Raw genomic sequence first — 24,379 nt, 5'->3', positions numbered from 1 at the left:
TTGTACAAAATTATATGATACGATTTTGTTTAAACTTTCAGGACCTGTTGAGAAACGACCATAGAACATGTTGTTATGCTTCGTTAAGCTGTCAGAATTCGTTTGCTCTTTTTATGCTCGTTTAAAATTGAAAAATTTTAACCTGGAAAGTCAATGGGGGCGTCTTTGGTGCTTAATAACTTTGTACGTTGAAGATATATTTAAGTGAAAAGTTGATAGGTTATACGACTTTTGATGCTCTTTCCAATGATATATAGAACGTTATTGCACGTCGTGCCGTTTTCGAGGAATTTGGTAAAAAAACACGACTTTACCGAGATTTGAGCTCAGACCTATATATGGCCTTGACTCAGACAGTATACGAACAGGTGACAGGGATACCTCCCATTGAAGGATGCGATTTAATACTAAACATTAGCAGCCGGCCGCCGTGGGGACGTTTTTGTACGACTTATATCTCCGCAGCCACTGGACCAATACACTTGCGGTTTTTTTGTGTGGGGTAGCGTATACCCTTCTTAGAAGTATTTTACTACGGACGATGCATGCGGGTGACCCCTACTGCACGTGACACGTGTAATACGGAGAGGTGTCAGTTTTGTAATAAGTGCAATAACTCCGTAATTACTGGGCCGATTGCGCTGAAACTTGGCATGGAGGTAGTCACCTACCAGGCGATCCATTTTCATGTGCCACGGGAGGGGTGCAACTGCACGTGCGCACGGGCAGGGTGACGCTTCCAGATCTCGAAAACGGCCGGGCCGATTGAGCTCAAAATTGGTACACCGCTAGAGACCGGTTAGTAGGGTGCCGTGCGCAAGTCAGTTAGGACCCATTTGGCACGTGCGCACGTGCAGGACGACGCTTCCAGATCTCGAGAACGGCCGGGCCGACTGTGCTCAAATTTGGAATACCACTAGAGACTGGGTAGTAGGGTGCCGTGCACAAGTCAGTTAGTGTGTATTTCCATGTGCCAAGGTTGGGGTGCATCTGCACGTGCGCACGTGTAGGGGTCGTTTCCCGATCTTGGAAACGGCTGGACCGATTCAGATTAAATTTGGTACATCGCTAGAAACCGGCGAATAGAGTGCCGTGCACAAGTCAATTGGGGCACAGGCTTCACGTGCGCACGTGCAGGGTGTCGCTTCCAGATCTCGAAAACGGCCGGGTCGATTGCACTCAAATTTGGCACACCGCTATAGACCGGCGAATAGGGTGCCTTGCACGTCAGTCCGTAGCACACCGACTCCGGTCTGCACGTGCAAGACTCATCCTCTCGTTTGGCGGCGGGCGTTTTTGTTGCGTTTACAAAGGTGTTTGCTCAAACAACCTGCGGTCCCGCGATGCGGAGCCCAGCATCGCAGATGCTGTACACTGTGGCAGGTCTGGACGCTTCTGTCTTTACATCGTGCTCCTTACCGCTGAATGCGTTTGATTCGCGTCAAATCTTGTGTGAAGACTTAGAACTGTACTAGCAATCTTATGGTCAAAGAATTTTAGAAATCGACTGATAAAAATTTGAGTTATGAGCGTGTAACCGCAGGTTGTTTGAAAAGACAAACACTATTCGTTAGAATTGTGTTTTTCTATTGAAAAACAACCGGAGCGGTCCTTCTCCGGGCTATGTTTTGCATGTCTGGCCGCGAATTGGGGCAACTTGGGTCAGGCCTAAACTTGTGGCTCGATTTTCTTAAAAATTTCAGTGTATGGGCTCCCGCAGGCGATCTACCTGATGGCTTCGGTCGCTACTCGCTTAAAACCTCGTGGCACGTGGCACGTGCGATTCCATTTTCCCCATGTTAAGTCAATGGGGTTTTGGACACTTTTTGCGCGATCGCGAATAGCGGGAAAACGAGCCAAGGAAGAGGTGGTTTTCTTCCCAGCATTTTATGGCAAACACGTTTGGGTACACGCTAGTGTGCGCCGTATACCCCTCAGAACTTCGTAACGTGACTTTGCACGAGGTCAAAGTTGAACTTTTTTCGCTCCCCATGTTAAGTCAATGGGCATTTTTGCAGAGACTTTTTCATTCGCTCATTGTACAAAATTATATGATACGATTTTGTTTAAACTTCCAGGACTTGTTGAGAAAAGACCATAGAACATGTTGTTATGCTTCTTTAAGCTGTGCAAATTCGTTTGTTCTTTTTAGGCTCGTTTAAAAATGAAAAATTTTAACATGGAAAGTCAATGGGAGCGTCTTTGCTGCTTAATAACTTTTTACAGTTGAGATATATTTATGTGAAAAGTTGATAGGTTATACAACTTTTGATGCTCTTTCCAATGATATATACAACTTTATTGCACGTGGTGCCGTTTTTGAGAAATATAGTAAAAAAGCACGACATTACCGAGATTTGAGCTCAGACCTATATCGTTACGGTGTCAGGCGGACACGAGGACAGGTGGCGCCGCCGCCGCCCGCATAGCGGCGGGAATGTGAACTAACCTGTTTACCATCTATGGTATGGTACCATCGGGGGACCGGCCGCCGTCGGCACCATTTCGGGACTTTGCATCGCAATAAAAGGCTTATTTACAATTGAAAATGGACTAGCGAGAGTCGTTATGGAATCAGAATTTGATGCTCTACAAAACTAGGCTATTTTCATTGTGATGGCATCACAGACTACACCGCTAAACCCAATAAAGCAGATTTATGTCGCGTCATCGATGATTACATATAATGTATCATTCTTTGATATATATGTAGTCGGGTCTTTCAGCTGCGTCCCTCCCCTCCCTCGCCGCGCCGGCGGGTCGGCCATCCGTGGCTTGCCGCCCGCCGGCTGCTGGCCGGTCAGCTGGCCGGTCAGCTGGTCGCCCGCGGCTGTCGGTGCAGTGCGGGATGCCTACTTGCGGGGGGGGGGGGGGCCGTCGTGGCGGCGGCCCGGGTGGACTGGGCGAGCAGTGAGTTGGGGAGCGCTGCGCTGTCGGTGCTCTAGTTTGTATTGCGTTCGCATGATACGGCTTGAGCCAATACAGAGTGAACTGATTGAGCTGAGCAAGTCTTTACATACATTGAAAAGTAAAGCACTTTTTACTGCATCTACGGTGAGATGCTAGATAAAATTTATGGTCTACCTAATGGTACCCATTACTTAACAATTAAGTGAATCATTTCGTCGCTAAACTCTCGTAAATTCGTATGTCCGCCTCACTATGGAGTTTGGACCGTAACGTATGGCCTTTGCTCAGACAGTATACGAACAGGTGACGGGGATACCTCTAATAGAAGGATGCGACACGATTTTACTGCTAAATAGCGGCCGGCCGCCGTGGGGACGTTTTTGTACGACTTATATCTCGGCAACCACTGGGCTGATACACGTGCGGTTTTTTTGTGTGGGGTAGCTTTTTCCCTTCTTTCACATAGTGTGCTACTCTCGATGCATATGGGTGACCCCTAACGCACGTTCCACGTGCAAAGCCAAGAGGTGCCTGTTTTGTAATAAGCGCAATAGCTCGCGGTAATTACTGGGCCGATTGCGCTAAAACTTGGCATGGAGGTAGACACTTTCCAGGCGATGCATTTCCATGTGTCTTGGTAGGGGTGCAACTGCACGTGCGCACGTGCAGGGTGACGCTTCCAGATCTCGAGAACGGCTGGACCGATTGTGTTCAAATTTGGCATAACGCTTGATACCGATCAGTAGGTTGCAGTCATTTAGTATGTATTTCCATGTGCCACGATTGGGGTGCAACTGCACGTGCGCACGTGCAGGGTGACGCTTCCAGATCTCGAGAACGGCCGGGCCGATTGAGTTCAAATTTGGTACACCGCTAGAGACCGATTAGTAGGGTGCCGACTGCCGTGCGCAAGTCAGTTTGGACCCATCTTGCACGTGCGCCCGTGCAGGGTGACGCTTCCAGATCTCAAGAACGGCATGACCGATTGCACTCAAATTCGGCAAACATCTAGAGATCGATCAGTAGGGTGCCGTGCACAAGTCAGTTAGTATGTATTTCCATGTGTCACGGTTGAGATGCAACTGCACGTGCGCACGTGGAGGGGTCGTTTCAAGATCTTGAAAACGGCTGGGCCGATTGAGCTCGAATTTGGTACACCGCTAGAGACCGGCGAATAGGGTCCCATGCACAATGCAATTGGACACAGCTTGCACGTGCGCACGTGCAGGGTGACGCTTCCAGATCTCGAAAATGGCCGAGCCGATTACACTCAAATTTGGCACACCGCTATAGATCAGCGAGTAGGGTGCCGTGCACGTCAGTTTGTAGCACACCGACTCCGGTCTGCACGTGCAAGGCTCATCCTCTCGTTTGGCGGCGGGCGTTTTTGCTGCGTTTACAAAGGTGCTTGCTCAAACAACCTGCGGTCCCGCGATGCGGAGCCCAGCATCGCAGATGCTGGTAACCGCAGGTTGTTTGAAAAGACAAACACTATTCGTTAGAATTGTGTTTTTCTATTGAAAAACAACCGGAGCGGTCCTTCTCCGGGCTATGTTTTGCATGTCTGGCCGCGAATTGGGGCAACTTGGGTCAGGCCTAAACTTGTGGCTCGATTTTCTTAAAAATTTCAGTGTATGGGCTCCCGCAGGCGATCTACCTGTTGGCACCGGTCGCTACTCGCTTAAAACCTCGTGGCACGTGGCACGTGCGATTCCATTTTTCCCATAGTAAGTCAATGGGGGTTTGGGACACTTTTTGCGCAATCGCGAATAGCGGGAAAACGAGCCAAGGAAGGGGTGGTTTTCATCCCAGCATTTTATGGCAAACACGTTTGGGTACACGCTAGTGTGCGCCGTATACCCCTCAGAACTTCGTAACGTGTCTTTGCACGAGGTCAAAGTTGAACTTTTTTCGCTCCCCATGTTAAGTCAATGGGCGTTTTTGCAGAGACTTTTTCATTCGCTCATTGTACAAAATTATATGATACGATTTTGTTTAAACTTTCAGGACTTGTTGAGAAAAGACCATAGAACATGTTGTTATGCTTCTTTAAGCTGTGCAAATTCGTTTGTTCTTTTTAGGCTCGTTTAAAAATGAAAAATTTTAACATGGAAAGTGAATGGGAGCGTCTTTGCTGCTTAATAACTTTTTACAGTTGAGATATATTTAAGTGAAAAGTTGATAGGTTATACAACTTTTGATGCTCTTTCCAATGATATATACAACTTTATTGCACGTGGTGCCGTTTTTGAGAAATATAGTAAAAAAGCACGACATTACCGAGATTTGAGCTCAGACCTATATCGTTACGGTGTCAGGCGGACACGAGGACAGGTGGCGCCGCCGCCGCCCGCATAGCGGCGGGAATGTGAACTAACCTGTTTACCAGAGGGGTGTTCACGGGCACCGCACACTGCTGCGTGCGCTGTGTGCGGTGCGTCCAGCAGGCGTGGGGGTAGGGGATGGGTAGGCGGTTCTGACGTCACGGCTGCGTGCGGTGGACGGTCCGCTGTGGCCAGTCCCGACCGGCCACAGCGATCGCTGTGTGCGGTGACGGAAGGCTGACGTAGGGACGCAGTGGGCGGAGCTTGGAGGCTATGTGCGGTCCGACCGCACACAGGGCCCGTGAACAGCCCTCTGATCTATGGTATGGTACCATCGGGGGACCGGCCGCCGTCGGCACCATTTCGGGACTTTGCATCGCAATAAAAGGCTTATTTACAATTGAAAATGGACTAGCGAGAGTCGTTATGGAATCAGAATTTGATGCTCTACAAAACTAGGCTATTTTCATTGTGATGGCATCACAGACTACACCGCTAAACCCAATAAAGCAGATTTATGTCGCGTCATCGATGATTACATATAATGTTTCTTTGATATATATGTAGTCGGGTCTTTCAGCTGCGTCCCTCCCCTCCCTCGCCGCGCCGGCGGGTCGGCCATCCGCGGCTTGCCGCCCGCCGGCTGCTGGCCGGTCAGCTGGCCGGTCAGCTGGTCGCCCGCGGCTGTCGGTGCAGTGCGGGATGCCTACTTGCGGGGGGCCGTCGTGGCGGCGGCCCGGGTGGACTGGGCGAGCAGTGAGTTGGGGAGCGCTGCGCTGTCGGTGCTCTAGTTTGTATTGCGTTCGCATGATACGGCTTGAGCCAATACAGAGTGAACTGATTGAGCTGAGCAAGTCTTTATATACATTGAAAAGTAAAGCACTTTTTACTGCATCTACGGTGAGATGCTAGATAAAATTTATGGTCTAATGGTACCCATTACTTAACAATTAAGTGAATCATTTCGTCGCTAAACTCTCGTAAATTCGTATGTCCGCCTCACTATGGAGTTTGGACCGTAACGTATGGCCTTTGCTCAGACAGTATACGAACAGGTGACGGGGATACCTCCCATAGAAGGATGCGACACGATTTTACTGCTAAATAGCGGCCGGCCGCCGCGCCGTGGGGACGTTTTTGTACGACTTATATCTCGGCAACCACTGGGCTGATACACGTGCGGTTTTTTGTGTGGGGTAGCTTTTTCCCTTCTTTCACATAGTGTGCTACTCTCGATGCATATGGGTGACCCCTAACGCACGTTCCACGTGCAAAGCCAAGAGGTGCCTGTTTTGTAATAAGCGCAATAGCTCGCGGTAATTACTGGGCCGATTGCGCTAAAACTTGGCATGGAGGTAGACACTTTCCAGGCGATGCATTTCCATGTGTCTTGGTAGGGGTGCAACTGCACGTGCGCACGTGCAGGGTGACGCTTCCAGATCTCGAGAACGGCTGGACCGATTGTGTTCAAATTTGGCATAACGCTTGATACCGATCAGTAGGTTGCAGTCATTTAGTATGTATTTCCATGTGACACGATTGGGGTGCAACTGCACGTGCGCACGTGCAGGGTGACGCTTCCAGATCTCGAGAACGGCCGGGCCGATTGAGTTCAAATTTGGTACACCGCTAGAGACCGATTAGTAGGGTGCCGACTGCCGTGCGCAAGTCAGTTTGGACCCATCTTGCACGTGCGCACGTGCAGGGTGACGCTTCCAGATCTCAAGAACGGCTGGACCGATTGCACTCAAATTCGGCAAACATCTAGAGATCGATCAGTAGGGTGCCGTGCACAAGTCAGTTAGTATGTGTTTCCATGTGTCACGGTTGAGATGCAACTGCACGTGCGCACGTGGAGGGGTCGTTTCAAGATCTTGAAAACGGCTGGGCCGATTGAGCTCGAATTTGGTACACCGCTAGAGACCGGCGAATAGGGTCCCATGCACAATGCAATTGGACACAGCTTGCACGTGCGCACGTGCAGGGTGACGCTTCCAGATCTCGAAAATGGCCGAGCCGATTACACTCAAATTTGGCACACCGCTATAGATCAGCGAGTAGGGTGCCGTGCACGTCAGTTTGTAGCACACCGACTCCGGTCTACACGTGCAAGGCTCATCCTCTCGTTTGGCGGCGGGCGTTTTTGCTGCGTTTACAAAGGTGCTTGCTCAAACAACCTGCGGTCCCGCGATGCGGAGCCCAGCATCGCAGATGCTGGTCTAACCGCAGGTTGTTTGAAAAGACAAACACTATTCGTTAGAATTGTGTTTTTCTATTGAAAAACAACCGGAGCGGTCCGTCTCCGGGCTATGTTTTGCAAGTCTGGCCGCGAATTGGGGCAACTTGGGTCAGGCCTAAACTTGTGGCTCGATTTTCTTAAAAATTTCAGTGTATGGGCTCCCGGAGGCGATCTACCTGATGGCACCGGTCGCTACTCGCTTAAAACCTCGTGGCACGTGGCACGTGCGATTCCATTTTTCCCATAGTAAGTCAATGGGGGTTTGGGACACTTTTTGCGCGATCGCGAATAGCGGGAAAACGAGCCAAGAAGGAGGTGGTTTTCTTCCCAGCATTTTATGGCAAACACGTTCAGGTACACGCTAGTGTGCTCCGTATACCCCTCAGAACTTCGTAACGTGTCTTTGCACGAGGTCAAAGTTGAACTTTTTTCGCTCCCCATGTTAAGTCAATGGGCGTTTTTGCAGAGACTTTTTCATTCGCTCATTGTACAAAATTATATGATACGATTTTGTTTAAACTTTCAGGACTTGTTGAGAAAAGACCATAGAACATGTTGTTATGCTTCTTTAAGCTGTGCAAATTCGTTTGTTGTCTTTAGGCTTCTTTAAAAATGAAAAATTTTAACATGGAAAGTCAATGGGAGCGTCTTTGGTGCTTAATAACTTTGTACCTTGAAGACATATTCAAGTGAAAAGTTGATATTTTATACAACTTTTGATGCTCTTTCCAATGATATATACAACTTTATTGCACGTGGTGCCGTTTTTGAGAAATATAGTAAAAAAGCACGACATTACCGAGATTTGAGCTCAGACCTATATCGTTACGGTGTCAGGCGGACACGAGGACAGGTGGCGCCGCCGCCGCCCGCATAGCGGCGGGAATGTGAACTAACCTGTTTACCGTCTATGGTATGGTACCATCGGGGGACCGGCCGCCGTCGGCACCATTTCGGGACTTTGCATCGCAATAAAAGGCTTATTTACAATTGAAAATGGACTAGCGAGAGTCGTTATGGAATCAGAATTTGATGCTGTACAAAACTAGGCGCCTATTTTCATTGTGATGGCATCACAGACTACACCGCTAACCCCAATAAAGCAGATTTATGTCGCGTCATCGATGATTACATATAATGTTTCTTTGATATATATATGTAGTCGGGTCTTTCAGCTGCGTTCCTCCCCTCCCTCGCCGCGCCGGCGGGTCGGCCATCCGCGCCCTGCCGCCCGCCGGCTGCTGGCCGGTCAGCTGGCCGGTCAGCTGGTCGCCCGCGGCTGTCGGTGCAGTGCGGGATGCCTACTTGCGGGGGGCCGTCGTGGCGGCGGCCCGGGTGGACTGGGCGAGCAGTGAGTTGGGGAGCGCTGCGCTGTCGGTGCTCTAGTTTGCATTGCGTTCGCATGATACGGCTTGAGCCAATACAGAGTGAACTGATTGAGCTGAGCAAGTCTTTATATACATTGAAAAGTAAAGCACTTTTTACTGCATCTACGGTGAGATGCTAGATAAAATTTATGGTCTACCTAATGGTACCCATTACTTAACAATTAAGTGAATCATTTCGTCGCTAAACTCTCGTAAATTCGTATGTCCGCCTCACTATGGAGTTTGGACCGTAACGTATGGTCTTTGCTCAGACAGTATACGAACAGGTGACGGGGATACCTCCCATAGAAGGATGCGACACGATTTTACTGCTAAATAGCGGCCGGCCGCCGTGGGGACGTTTTTGTACGACTTATATCTCGGCAACCACTGGGCTGATACACGTGCGGTTTTTTGTGTTGGGTAGCTTTTTTCCTTCTTTCACATAGTGTGCTACTCTCGATGCATATGGGTGACCCCTAACGCACGTTCCACGTGCAAAGCCAAGAGGTGCCTGTTTTGTAATAAGTGCAATAGCTCGCGGTAATTACTGGGCCGATTGCGCTAAAACTTGGCATGGAGGTAGACACATTCCAGGCGATGCATTTCCACGTGTCTTGGTAGGTAACCGCAGGTTGTTTGAAAAGACAAACACTATTCGTTAGAATTGTGTTTTTCTATTGAAAAACAACCGGAGCGGTCCTTCTCCGGGCTATGTTTTGCATGTCTGGCAGCGAATCGAGACAAGTTGAGCCTCTCCTAAACGAATCGCTCAATCTTCGTAAAAATTTCAGGGTATGGGCTCCCGCAGGCGAGCTACCTGATGGCACCGGTCGCTACTCGCTTTAAACCTCGTGGCACGTGGCACGTGCGATTTCATTTTCCCCATGTTAAGTCAATGGGGTTTTGGACACTTTTTTGCGCGATCGCCAATAGCGGGAAAACGAGCCAAGAAGCAGGTGGTTTTCTTCCTAGAATTTTATGGCAAACACGTTTGGGTACACGCTAGTGTGCGCCGTACTATACCCCTCAGAATTTCGTAACGTGTCTTTGCACGAGGTCAAAGTTGAACTTTTTTCGCTCCCCATGTTAATTAAGTCAATGGGCGTTTTTGCAGAGACATTTTCATTCGTTCATTGTACAAAATTATATGATACGATTTTGTTTAAACTTTCAGAACTTGTTGAGAAAAGACCATAGAACATGTTGTTATGTTTCGTTAAGCTGTCAGAATTCGTTTGTTGTCTTTAGGCTTCTTTACAAATGAAAAAATTTAACATGGAAAGTCAATGGGAGCGTCTTTGTTGCTTAATAACTTTTTACATTTGAGATATATTTAAGTGAAAAGTTGATAGGTTATACAACTTTTGATGCTCTTTCCAATGATATATAGAACGTTATTGCACGTCGTGCCGTTTTTGAGGAATTAAGTAAAAAAGCACGACATTACCGAGATTTGAGCTCAAACCTATATATGGTCTTGACTCAGACAGTATACGAACAGGTGACGGGGATACCTCCCATAGAAGGATGCGACACGAATTTAATGCTGAATATTAGCGGCCGGCAGCCGTGAGGACGTTTTTGTACGACCTATCTCCGCAACCGCTGGACCGATACACTTGCGGTTTTTTGTATGGGGTTGCGTATACCCTTCCGGAGAAGTATTTTACTATGGACGAAGCATGCGGGTGACCCCTACTGCACGTGACACGTGTAAAACGGAGAGGGGTCACTTTTGTTGTGATGACAATAACACGGTAATTACTGGTGAGATTCTGCTGAAACTACATACACAAGGATGTAGGCACCCGCCGGACCATGCCTTTCCATGTGCTACGGCTGGGGTGCAACTGCACGTGCGCACGTGCAGGGTGACGCTTCCAGATCTCGAGAACGGCCGGGCCGATTGTGCTTAGATTTGGCACACCGCTAGAGACCGCGCAGTATGGTGCCTTCCACAGGTCAGCTGGGCCCCAAGTTGCACGTGCGCACGTGCAGGGTGACGTTTCCAGATCTCAGGAACGGCTTGGCCGATTGCATTCAAGTTCGGCACACCTTTAGAGACTGGTTAGTAGGGTGCTGTGCACAAGTCAGTTAGTATGTATATTCATGTGTCACGGTTGGGGTGCAACTGCACGTGCGCACTTGTAGGGGTCGCTTCCGGATCTTGAAAACGGCTGGGCCGATTGAGCTTAAATTCGGTACACCGCTAGAGACCGGCAACTAGAGTGCCGTGCACAAGTCAGTTGGGACCCAGCTTGCACGTGCGCACGTGAAGGGTGCCGCTTCAATATCTCGAAAATGGCCGGGCCGATTGCACTCAAATTTTGCACACCGCTAGAGTGGTTAGTAGAGTGTCCTGTTCGTCAGTTCGTAGCACACCCACTCCGGTCTGCACGTGCCAATCTCATCCTCTCGTTTGGCGGCGGGTAACCGCAGGTTGTTTCTTCATTAGACAAACACCATTCGTTAGAATTGTGCTTTTCTATTGAAAAAAACAACCGGAGCAGTCCTTCACCGGGCTATGTTTTGCATGGTTGGCCGCGAATCGAAATGTGTTTGTGATTGCAGTAGAAGACTCGAACAGGGAACAATCGGCGAGTTTGCTACCAAAACACATTAACCTCCGCCCGAGTGGGGCGAAGGTGTTTTTAGCCACACCTATTAGCTTTTTTGCGTTTGTTAAGAAAATCACTACGCGCATTGTTATAAAGCTTTGTATGATAGATCAATTTCAGCGGCATGGTTGGACCTCTATGTAGGCACACACCGGCGAGAACGGCTGCGCCAATTGCGCTTAAATCTTCATCCATGCGGCTGCATACAGAAGAGGTGGCACTCCGGCGCAACATGCTTTCAGGCGTTTGACACTTCTGCGTCATCTAGCGAGTAAAACGGAATGTTTGGCTAAAATGCCAGACGCATTTACCATACTCGATAATCGTCCTCAAAAGCTCCAGTCTCGTGCGAGTCATCAGTTCTAAAGAGATAGTGGTTTTCCCGGATCCCTCATTACTCCGCCATTTATTTAGGCGGTTATATACAATAGAGCCGGCATTGCGGCACAGCATACATTCAGGCGTTTGACGCTTCTGCCATCTAGCGAGTAAAAAGGAATGTAAGGTGTTTTCGACTGATATACAGATCCGTTGAAGCATCAATCTTAAACTTGATATTCGGCACAATTCAATGACTCTGATTCGAATGGTGACGTCGACGGCGACCGTGACGTCACCATTGCGTCAATATTGATTAACCCTCGCCGGCAGAGGGGCAGCACCCGCCTCTTCCCATAGGGTTTTTCGTGATAGCTCGGGACACGCCGGAGACAAAAGTGCTGAAACTTGGAATACCTAACCTATGATTTAAGCCGGATCTTATGACTTCGACCACATTTTCTGGTTACGTAAGGTCACTGACCTATGACGTCATAAGTGAACTTCTGCACTGTCCTCAGAGGTCGCAACTTCGCACCGCCCTCAGTACCAGAGGAACTTTCACAGAAAGATGAAACTTACAGGACGTAGTAGCCTCCCAGGATGTCCAACTTGTATAACTCGTATTTTTCAAAGGTCACATGAGGTCAGGTCGGTCATGTGACCTCACTATTATAAGTCAATGGGGAAATATGAAAACTGGTATTTTGGCGCTGGAAATGATCTAAAACTATCTCAAGCGCATGAAATCGTGATTTCATGCATTCCTTGCAAGGTCCAATGTTCTATTTTTAATTGTTGACATTGCGTAACGTCATTTATGACGTCACTATAGTCAAAGGAGTTTTCTGTCAATAACTCCTGCTAAAATTGAGCTAGGGAGTCGAAAAAGCTACAAATGGACTCTGAAAGACCTGCCGAATCAAATGGTATGCGATATGACCTCCTTCGACCAGCCTCATGACCTGAGGGGCTCTGACCTGCCCTTGACCCGAGGTCAATACCTTAGGTTGACCTAAACCAAACAAAAAAAATATCATTCGACGCGCCTTAGCAAGGTAAGCACGATGATAGCGGTTAGTAGTGTCGTGCACGTCGGTTCGTAGCACACCCACTCGGGTCTGCACGTGCAAGGCTCGTCCTCCGTTTGGCGGCGGGCGTTTTTGCTGCGTGCACGGGTGAGTGGGTTACAGAGGTTAGAGTGCAGTGCACGTCAGTTCGTAGCACACCCACTCTGGTCTGCACGTGCAAGGCTCATCCTCTCGTTTGGCGGCGGGTGTTTTGGCGGCGTTACAGAGGTGCTTGCTCAAACAACCTGCGGTCCCGCGATGCGGAGCCCAGCATCGCAGATGCTTAACCGCAGGTTGTTTGAAAAGACAAACACTATTCGTTAGAATTGTGTTTTTCTATTGAAAAACAACCGGAGCGGTCGTTCTCCGGGCTATGTTTTGCAAGTCTGGCCGCGAATCAGTACAACTTGGTCGCAGCCTAGACGAATCGCTCAATCTCCGTAAAAATTTCAGTGTATGGGCTCTCGGGGGCGATCTACCTGATGGCATTAGTCGCTACTCGCTTAAAATCTCGTGGCACGTGGCACGTGCGATTCCATTTTTTCCATAGTAAGTCAATGGGGTTTTGGGGCACTTTTTGTGCGATCGCGAATAGCGGGAAAACGAGCCAAGGGAGAGGTGGTTTTCTTCCCAGCATTTTATGGGAAACACGTTCCGGTACACGCCAGTGTGCGCCGTACACCCCTTAGAAGTTCGTAACGTGTCTTTGCTCGAGGTCAAAGTTGAACTTTTTTCGCTCCCCATGTTAAGTCAATGGGCGCTTTTGCAGAGACATTTTCATTTGTTCATTGTACAAAACTATATGATACGATTTTGTTTAAACTGTCAGGACCTGTTGAGAAACGACCATAGAACATGTTGTTATGCTTCGTTAAGCTCTCAGAATTCGTTTGGTCTTTTTAAGCTCGTTTAGAAATGAAAAATTTTAACATGGAAAGTCAATGGGGGCGTCTTTGGTGCTTAATAACTTTGTACGTTGAAGATATATTTAAGTGAAAAGTTGATAGGATATACAACTTTTGATGCTCTTTCCAATGATATATAGAGCATTATTGCACGTTGTGCCGTTTTTGATGAATTTAGTAAAAAAGCACGACATTACCGAGATTTGAGCTCACACCTATATATGGTCTTGCTCAGACAGTATACGAACAGGTGACGGGGATACCTCCCAATGAAGGATGCGATTTAATGCTAAATATTAGCGGCCGGCCTCCGTGGGGACGTTTTTGCACGACTTATATCTCCGCAAGCAGGGGACCGATACACTTGCAGTTTTTTTGTAAGGGGTAGCGTATACCCTTCTTACAAGTACTTCACTATGGACGATGCATGCGGGTGACCCCTATTGCACGTGACACGTGTAAAACGGAGAGGTGTCAGTTTTGTAATAAGTGCAATAACTCGGTAATTACTGGGCCGATTGCGCTGAAACTTGGTATGGAGGTAGTCACCTACTAGGCGATTCATTTTTATGTGCCACGGTAGGGGTGCCGCTGCACGTGCGCACGTGCAGGGTGACGCTTCCAGATCTCGTGACCGGCCGGGCCGATTGAGTTCAAATTTGGTACACCGCTAGAGACCGGTTAGTAGGGTGCCGTGCGGAGGTCAGTAAGGACCAATCTTGCACGTGCGCACGTGCAGGGTGAGGCTTTCAGATCTCAGGAACGGCCGGGACGATTGAACTCAAATTCGGCACACTTCTAGGGACCGATCAGTAGGGTGCCGTGCACAAGTCAGTTAGTATGTATTTCCATGTGCCCAGACTGGGGTGCAGCTGCACGTGCGCACGTGCAGGGTGACGTTTTCAGATCTCGAGAACGGCCAGGCCGGATGAGCTCAAATTTGGTACACCGCTAGAGACCGGCGAATAGGGTGCCGTGCAAAAGTCAATTGGGGCCTAGGCTGCACGTGCGCACGTGCAGGGTGTCGCTTCCAGATCTCGAAAACGGCCGGGTCGATTGCACTCAAATTTGGCACACCGCTATAGACCGACGAATAGGGTGCCGTGCACGTCAGTCCGTAGCACACCGACTGCGGTCTGCACGTGCAAGGCTCATCCTCTCGTTTGGTGGCGGGCGTTTTTGCTGCGTTTACAAAGGTGCTTGCTCAAACAACCTGCGGTCCCGCGATGCGGAGCCCGGCATCGCAGATGCCGGTAACCGCAGGTTGTTTGAAAAGACAAACACTATTCGCTAGAATTGTGTTTTTCTATTGAAAAACAACCGGAGCAGTCGTTCACCGGGCTATGTTTTGCAAAGTTGGCCTGAGATTGGGGCAACTTGAGCGGGGCCTAGACGAAATGTACAATCTTCGTAAAAAGTTCAGTGTATGGGCTCCCGGAGGCGATCTACCTTATGGCACCGGTCGCTACTCGCTTAAAACCTCGTGGCACGTGGCACGTGCGATTCCATTTTCCCCATGTTAAGTCAATGGGGTTTTGGACACTTTTTGCGCCATCGGGAATGGCGGAAAAACGAGCCAAGAAAGAGGTAGTTTTCTTCCCAGCATTTTATGGCAAACACGTTCCGGTACACGCCAGTGTGCGCCGTATACCCCTCAGAAGTTCGTAACGTGTCTTTGCTCGAGGTCAAAGTTGGAATTTTGCTGCGTCCCATGTTAAGTCAATGGACGGCGATGTCGAGTCTTTGCAGAGACATTTTCATTCGATCTTTGTACAAAATTTTAGAGATAGATTTCGCCCAAACTCTTATATCTTGTAGAGGAAAGAGCATAGTACTTGCTGGTATGCTTCGTTAAGGTGGCAAAACTCATTTTTTCTTTTAAAGTTAATTTGAAATTTAAAATTTTTAACATGGAAAGTCAATGGGAGCGTCTTTATTTCTCTATAACTTTTATCTTTAGTAAGATATATAGGTGAAAAGTTAATATAATATACAACTTTTGATGCTCTTTCCACTGATGCATAGGACGTCACTGCACGATGTGCCGTTTTTAAGAAAAGCTGTAAAAAATCAGGGCTCGACTGTGACTTGAACCCAACCACATTAGAGTATACGAACAGGTGACGGGGATACCTCCCGTGTGCGGATGCGACACTGACAGGGCATATTTTAAGGATTTTTCACTGCGTCCCAAAGGTGGCATAGGGCACACGCTTTGATCGAAAAGGGCACATTGCAAGCGAAATAGTATATAATGCAAGTGAGATAATGTCCGGATACATTGTGTACTGTGCTGGTGGAGGGGCACTGCAAGCGGGATGTTGGGAGCGGGCTGTGATTGCTTTTGGCCAGTCTCGAAATTCGCCCAGTCGTAGCGCGTTCTTTATCCGCATTCAAAGGGCGGACCGGCGATTTAAAATGACATTTACATTGTTGTTAGTCACTCGTTTTCCTGAACGGCGTTGGGCGTGTTTGACCTCCCTTGACGCACTAAATTGTACCTATGCTTAGAGAATAAAAATGAATATGCACATGATTAAAATGTGATACATACGTCTCTTCATGCGTTTTTCACCCTTCTTATCAATCGATTCAAAATAGAGGTTGACGTGTGAAACATGGCCAATTTGCATTGAAGATACTATGTATTTGAAATAATTAGATGACGTAAGGTCAAACAGTACCCACCTAAGTTGTGACAAAAAATCATCGGATTTTAAAGCTACATAAAAAAATCCATCATAGATTAATGCTTTGGATGAACGGATGCTTTGGATGCTTCGGATTTCGCTTCCTTACTGCCTATCATGTAATATAACCCAAACTTTTCCCAATGGAAGTTCCTTTGCTTAATTATTATGCCCAGAAATGTGTCGATTTTGTGCCATTTCCGGGCGCTTTGGGGGGGGGGAGCATGGCCCCGTGGTCCCCTCTATATCCTCCTATGGCCAGACGGCAATGACGGCCCTGATCTGACCGTATGCCATCAAATGTCAAACTTCGCAATGATGCGATATTTTTTTCGGAAAACGTGCCGGTATCTCAAAAACTATGATGGCTAGGAGGGCGCAATCGACAGGAGAAAAGCAATCGATATATCTTGAACAGCTCTTTCGTCAATATTTCGTCAGGATTGAGTTCAGATCAACGGTTAAGGCTCCATAGCCAAAAACGGGTAAAATTACAATTTTTGTCAATATAGGTTTCATGAAAAGCTTTTGAACTAAAAAAGGTAGAGAATTTTCGTTTGCACAATCGTTCTTCTCTCATTTTTACCTCGAAATGTCAAGGTCAGAAGAACTTGACCTCACATTAAGGTCATTTCGTGACCAAGATAGATCATGTCGCATATCAGTCGATGTGTTTCGATGAGGTACCTCAAAACAATGATACAATCCACTGTGCATGCCAAAGCCCTGTAGGGCCGGATTTTGGGCCAGGCTCCGGGCCTGCGGGCTCCAACTTGACATCTCTAAACAGGACTTTAGGGAAGGCAGGACACAGAGTCTGAGCCGTAAGGACAGGGCAGGCACAGGCCATGAAGCTAAGCTAAGACGGATACTTGAGGGCTGGGTAGGATGCAGGGTCCGAGGGCAAGGCAAGGCGCGGGTCTGAGGCTATCATTACACAAGGCTGGAGAGTAGTGCAAGACACAGGGCCTTAGAACACCTGATGATCAACACACCTGATGGCAGGGCAACACGCAAGATCTTAGAGCAGGGCAAGAAATAGTACCTAAAGGTAGAGCAAGACATAAGACACAGGTATGGCACAAGGCCCGAAACACCGCCCACGTCTTGTCATACCTTCGGGCCCCGAAGGTATGACAAGACGTGGGCGGTGCTTCACGGACGCTGCTATCAAATTCCGCGAGCTGACGTCATACTTGTGGTAGTGTTTGAGCAATGGGCCTGTTGATGTCTCCATGGAAACCCATTTGACACGTGTAATTGCAGCGTGCTGCTATCACCGGTGAAACAGGGCCAGGGTATGGGGCCTGAGGGCAGGGCAAGGCTCAGGGCATGGAGGCAGAACAAAGCACGGGTTCTGAGGACAGGTAAGGGCACGGGGCATGAGGACGGGAAACGGCACGGGACCTGAGGGCGGGAGACACCACAGGGCCTGATGACAGGGCAGGGCACAGCGCCTGAGAGCGGGCATGGGACACGAGACCTTAGGGCAATGCAGAATACAGGGCTTGAGGGCAGAGTAGGACACAGGGTCTGATGGCATGGGACGGCACAAGGCCTGACGACAGGGCAGAGCACAACAACTTAGGGCGAGGCAGGGCACGGGCCTGAGGGCGATACAACGCATAAGGCTTAATGGCAGAATAGGACACAGGGTCTAATGGCAGGGCAATGCACATGAGGCCTGGAAGCAGAACAGGACAGGACAGGGCCTGAGGCAGGGCAAGGCATTAGGCTCGAGGATGGGCGCGGGGCCGGGGCATGAGGACATGGGAAGGTACAAGGCCTGATGGCAGGGCAGGGCACAGTACCTGAAGACAAGGCAGCGGCACGGGGTCTGATGGCAGGACGTGTCACAAGGCTTGAGGGCAGAGAAGGGCAGGGGCCCCAAACTAGGGTAGGGCAGGGCACGGGGCCAAAAGACGGGAAGGCAGCGCATCAAATTTCCAGGCAGAATATATAAAGTATCGTGTTTGAGGGCAGGGCAGAGCGGGGCACAGGGCCTGAAGAAAGGGCAGGGCAAGGTACAAGACCTAAGGACAGGGCACTGGGCAGGGCACATATCCTAGGTATAGTAGGGAAGAACATAATAAGGTGTATGAACAAGGGTAGGGCAGGGCACAAGGACTGGAGAGGGCATGTATGTGCTTAGGTACATAGTAAATCAGGGCACAAAGCAATCGGAAAGCCAACATCTTTTACACAGTAAAAGACCGAGGCATGTTACTTATTTTTGCTCGCACTTTTCGGCTGAAACCGTGGCATTTCAGTGTGGGACGCAGTGGTCCAAATTTCGCGAGGGCTACGTCCCAAAGGCAGGGGGCTGCGTCCCAAAATGGGACGCAGTCAGTATGTTAAAATATGCCCTGGACACTGATTATTGCTAAATATTAGCATTCGGCCGCCTTGGGGGCGCCTTGCAAAGCTTCTATCTCCACAACTACATGACCAATTCACTCGCGGTCTTTTGTGTGGGATAGCTTCTTCCTTTCTTACACGTAGTGTGCTATTCTCGATGTGTATGGGTGACCCCTAATGCACGTGCCACGTGCAAAACGATGAGAAGTCAGTTCAGTAACAAGTCTAATAACTCTGTAGTTAGTTTGCCGATTACGCTGGTACTTTGCATGGATGTTGGCACGCACCCGGCAATGCATTTCCATGTGTCACGGTTGGGGTGCCGCTGCACGTGCGCACGGGCAGGGTGACGCTTCCAGATCTCGAGAACGGCTGGGCCGATTGTGATCAAACTTGGCACACCGCTAGAGGCTGGTTAGTAGGGTGCCGTGCACAAGTCAGATGGGACCCGTTATGCACGTGCGCACGTGCAGGCTGACGCTTCCAGATCTCAAGAACGGCTGGGCCGACTGTGCTCAAAATTGGCATACCGCTAGAGACTGGTTAGTAGTGTGCCGTGCACAAGTCAGTTAGTATGTATTTTCATGTGCCACGGTTGGGGTGCAGCTGCACGTGCGCACGGGTAGGGGTCGTTTCCCGATCTTGGAAACGGCTGGGCCGATTCAGATTAAATTTGGTACATCGCTAGAAACCGGCGAATAGAGTGCCTTGCACAAGTCAATTGGGACCCAGGTTGCACGTGCGCACGTGCAGGGTGTCACTTCCAGATCTCGAAAACGGCCGGGTCGATTGCACTCAAATTTGGCAAACCGCTAGAGACCGGTTAGTAGAGTGCAGTGCACGTCAGTTCGTGACACACCCGCTCCGGGCTGCACGTGCAAGGCTCATCCTCTCGTTTGGCGGCGGGCGTTTTTGCGGCGTTACAGAGGTGCTTGCTCAAACAACCTGCGGTCCCGCGATGCGGAGCCCAGCATCGCAGATGCTGGTAACCGAAGGTTTGTTGTCAATAGTTAAAACACTATTCTTTAGAATTGTGTTTTTCTATTGAAAAACAAATCTGAGTTCCCTGACAATTTGGCAAAAGCTGCCTGAGATCAGTACAACTTGATGCTCTTGAAAACGGCTGCTCCAAAAATTCTGATTTTTTCAGGATTTCTAGTGGGCCAGGTGATCTACGTTCTGGTATGGGTCTCCCCTCCGCGGACCATCTGGTGCACGAGCCACGTGACTTTGAAAATTCCCGTGTTAAGCCAATGGGCAAAATGAAAAAATGCGTTCCACGGCAGATTGCTCGAAAACGATCCAAACGACCCCCCATTTTCTTCCATGCAGATCAACCACCATTCGGTGCACTACCCATGGGTATGTCGCAAAGTGGCCGGAAAAGTCCAGAACCACGTGCCACGTGCCGTTGAAAATGACCCTGCACACCGGAAATTGGGACTTTTGGTCATTTCGGCGCACCCATGATGCATACTATGGCGTGGGTGACCAAACAATGGGTGTCATCCGGTCGGCAACTGTTTAAGGTGTCGTCCAGTGGGCCAAAGTGGTAGCTTCAAACTTTTGGGATCCACCATTCTGGGGATTCTTTTTGACAATATACTTGCGTTTCTTGGCGCAATGTTCATTCCACCCAGCCGGTCGTCAATGCGTTAGGTGACCCAAATGACGATTGACCTGAAGGAAGTTGGGGGCGAGGAACACGCACGTGCCATCCGTTTTTTAATCGGGCGCTTTCATCTAGGAGATTTTTTGCAGATATCTTTTTGATTTGTGAAAATGACCAGCCTGGCGGTATGCCAGTCGTTGATAAATTATTATCTTGCTGCGGCCGGGCGCTTATTTGCGGTGTTTGCGTTTGGCGGCTGGCGGGCGACTTTTAGTCGTTTTCGGTTAGCAGTTAGCGTCGGTACGGTGCGGGCGGTTTTATTTTTTCGGCGTTTCGGCGTTTTTTTCTGTGTGGTTTGCGGCGGTCGGGCGATTTTTTTTGCCGTTTGCGTTGGCTTTTCGGGCGTGCGTTTTACACGTTTTGCGGTGTTTACGTTTTGCGGCGGGCGGGCATTTTTTGTTTTTGCGCTGTTTGTCTTTGGTGGCGGGCGGGCGGGCGGGCGATGCGGGCGGTTTTCTTTTTTTTTTGCGTCGTTTGCGGTGTTAAATTTGTTTGCGGTTGGCGGCCGCTTTTTCGTTTTTTTGCGGTGTTTTTTTTTGGCGGCGGGCGGGCGATTTTTATGCGTTTTCGGTTGGCGGTTAGCGGGCGTGCGATGCGGGCGGTTTTATTGTTTTGCGGCGTTTTGCGTTTTTTATTTGCGGTTTGCGGCGGGCGGGCGTTTGTTTATTTTTTGCGACCTTTGCGTTGGCGTTTCGGGCGTGCGTTTTGCGCGTTTTGCGGTGTTTGCGTTTTGCGGCGGGCGGGCGTTTTTCACAATTCAAAGTTCAAACCTTCGGGCCACAGCGCTCCTTGAAAAGCGCTGCCCTCGAGTAAACACAAAATTGTGATTGCCGCGTTTCCTGCGTCGGCCGATCCCGCCGCAGCGGGTGACATATTCTTTGCAGGCTTATAAATGTCATACTGATTGTTGAATTAATTAGAAACTTATCATACATACTCTGAAATGTCTGCTCTTTCATAAAGTGAAAGAAATCAGAAAATTGGCTCGTAACTTTTTGAGTTATCTGCGTGTAAACGCAAAACTGTCGCTAATATGGCAATTTCGATCACATTGGACCTCAGCTTACCTTGAAGATAATGACCTAGGTTCATGAAACTCACACACAACAGAGTTCCCCATGGCGTCTTCCTACCCTCCAAATGTCGTCTTTCTAGCTTCAGTGGGTGCTGAGATCTTAGGGTGGAGGCGACATTCCCCCCCTCATTCCACTGGACTTAGTACTCACAACCCTTCACCTACCGCTAAAACCGTGACCTGTACGTTCCATTCTCAAAAGACACATTCGAAAACACCAAGGTAGCGCTCGTACGCATGCTCAATCTGCCCTGCACAGTTGACTTCACGATCGCTGATCAACAGACACATGTGGACTCAGAGACAATGTGGACTACAAACAACGACCCACACGAGGGAGCAGGACATGTCTGCGGAGCGACATACATCTTTGCATCTTTTGAGCCTTAAATGTTAACATTTTTTTTACTGATTTCTTGTAGTTCAGTTATATGTACCCAACTTGCTGGCTGCTGCAATATACATTGTTGTTCAGGATCAGTTTTTGTTGTTCTCGTTGTTGTTACGATATTTGGGCGCCGTCTCTGAGTGCGCCTCCGATTTTCTGACCTACTCCAACTCCGCCTCTGGGAGCTGGTGGGAAATTGCATTATTAAAGGTTTAAAACACTGCATTCACAATGTGTTGACTGCTCTAAGTGTCGCAATTACGGAGCGTGTGTATCTTGAGGCTTGCAACATGGTATTTAATGTGTGAATGCCATTTTTATCCCAGGTACATTTTGTCACCAGACGCTTACATCTACTTCCCTAAATTAGCTTCGGAGTTCGGACGACACCTACGCTACGGTTACAGGACAATTTACCGAACTGCGTTTGGCAGAATGCTTATTCGCCGAATGTCAATATGTCGAATGCATTTTGCCGACGTGTCAGAAAGGCGAAGTGCTAAAAGTCGAAATGAAATTTGCGCACATGCCTTTTTGCCGACGTGCAAAAAGTCTAATTACATTTCGACTAATCGACATTTCAGCAAGCTGCCAATTCGGCAGATTGACATTTCGGCAAACTTACATTTCTACTAATTGACATTTCGACTAATGGGTAAATCGCATTTCGGCAAATTTACATTTCGGCTAATAAGCATTTCGGCAAATTGGCATTTCGGAAGAAAAGGCATGTCGGGAAATGGCATTTTGACATTTTGACACGTCGGCAAAAAGCACATCGGCAAAATGACGTTCGGCAAAATGACATTCGGCAAATCGCCTTTCGGGAATTTGTCCGGACACCTGCGCTACTGGCAACCAGTAGCGGCGGAACACCTTCAATTAAGGGGGGGGGGGGGGCACTGCTGACTTTTGGTCCCATTTTTCCATGCAACGCCCATAGGGCTAATGTTAGAATGCCAAAATCAAAGGGTCTTTCACGCTAGTGACAAAAGAGAGCACGGTTCGGCCAATGCTGAAGCGGACCGGAAGTAGTTTTGCTTTCAGTGACACACGTAGGTAAGTGAGAGCATTTGGCCGGGTTTAGAGTGATGTGCCAAGCCTGGGACCAGGGGCCCGGGAACGATTTTCAAGTTGGGGAGGGGGCGAGCCTAAAATGCCTGACATGATGCATTGAAACAGTGACGTAGCTAGGGGTCTAAGGAGACACGTACTCCCCCCCCCCCCCAATCGGGATAAAAGGGACCCTCGGGACCGAGGGGCCCTGCGGCGCCATTTGACCGCTGAGGGTTAACGATGGCCATATTTCTACTCAGAAGGGCCCCATGGGGCTCGTTAGAGCACCCCATGGGCCCTAAATAGCCAAACTAAGATCTCCATGAGGGACCCACGCCAGCTTCTGAGGGCCTCTTGCGGCTTTTAAGGGCACCTCGGTTGTCTCCAAAGGCCCGTTACTGGCCTCTGAGAGGTCTTACCGGCTTATGAGGGGCCAGTTCTAGGGGCATTTCCCGCCTGTGATGGTCCCACACTTATTTTTCTGAGGGCCCCATAACGGCAACTATGGGGCCCTCGTCGGCGCCTATGAGGGCCCACACCGGTGTCTATGAGGGTTTCACACCCCCAACTCTGAGTGCCTACACCAGTACCTATTAAAGCCCTATATCGGCGGTTCTGAGGACCCAACCAACACCTGCGCATCTAAAGGTCACCCACTGGTGACTTTTGAGGGCCCCACACCGGTGACTCTGAGGGCCCCACCGGCGTCCGACAGTACCATGCCGGTCTCTTAGGACCCCACAGGACTTCTTCTGCCGGCCTAACGACACCTTGCCGGCCACTGAGACCCCCTGCCGGCTTGTAGAGAGTTCGCGTCAGCAGCTCTAAAGGCCCAACACCCGTCTGTGACGGCTCCACACCAGCGTCTATGAGGGCCCAAAGCTACGCCTGTAAGGACCCTCATCGGCGCCTCTGAGAGAATCACACTAGCACCTCTGAGCGCCCACACCGGCACCTGCATGGGGGCCCCACACCGGTGCCTCTAAAGGCCCCTTACTCGACGGCTCTGAGGGCCCTACGCCGGTGATTCTGAGGGTGCTACCGATAACCCAAGGCACCACAGGGGCATTCCACGTCAAGTGGGACAAAAAATGATCATTTTGAACCTCACCTCCTCCGATTTTTGCGAAACTTTGTGAAACTACTCATCTATATGTGAAAAGAAAGGGGACATATTTTTGTCAAGATATGACGTCACGTTTCCGAGATACACGTCATCAAACATTGACTTAGGCAAGGCACATTATCATCTTTAAAGCGTCATAAGTATAACCATTGAAGTTTTCGACATATCACCACGAGACAAAGTGTGAAATGGAGGGAATAGGTCAGGCTTTAATTTGAGGATAACAATATTGACGTAATTAACTAATTAGTGAACTTAAT

This window comes from Amphibalanus amphitrite, unplaced genomic scaffold (assembly GCF_019059575.1).
Source record: "Amphibalanus amphitrite isolate SeventyFive unplaced genomic scaffold, NRLGWU_Aamphi_draft 000117F_arrow, whole genome shotgun sequence".
NCBI lineage: Eukaryota > Metazoa > Arthropoda > Thecostraca > Balanomorpha > Balanidae > Amphibalanus > Amphibalanus amphitrite.
This window is presented reverse-complemented; position numbering follows the sequence as displayed.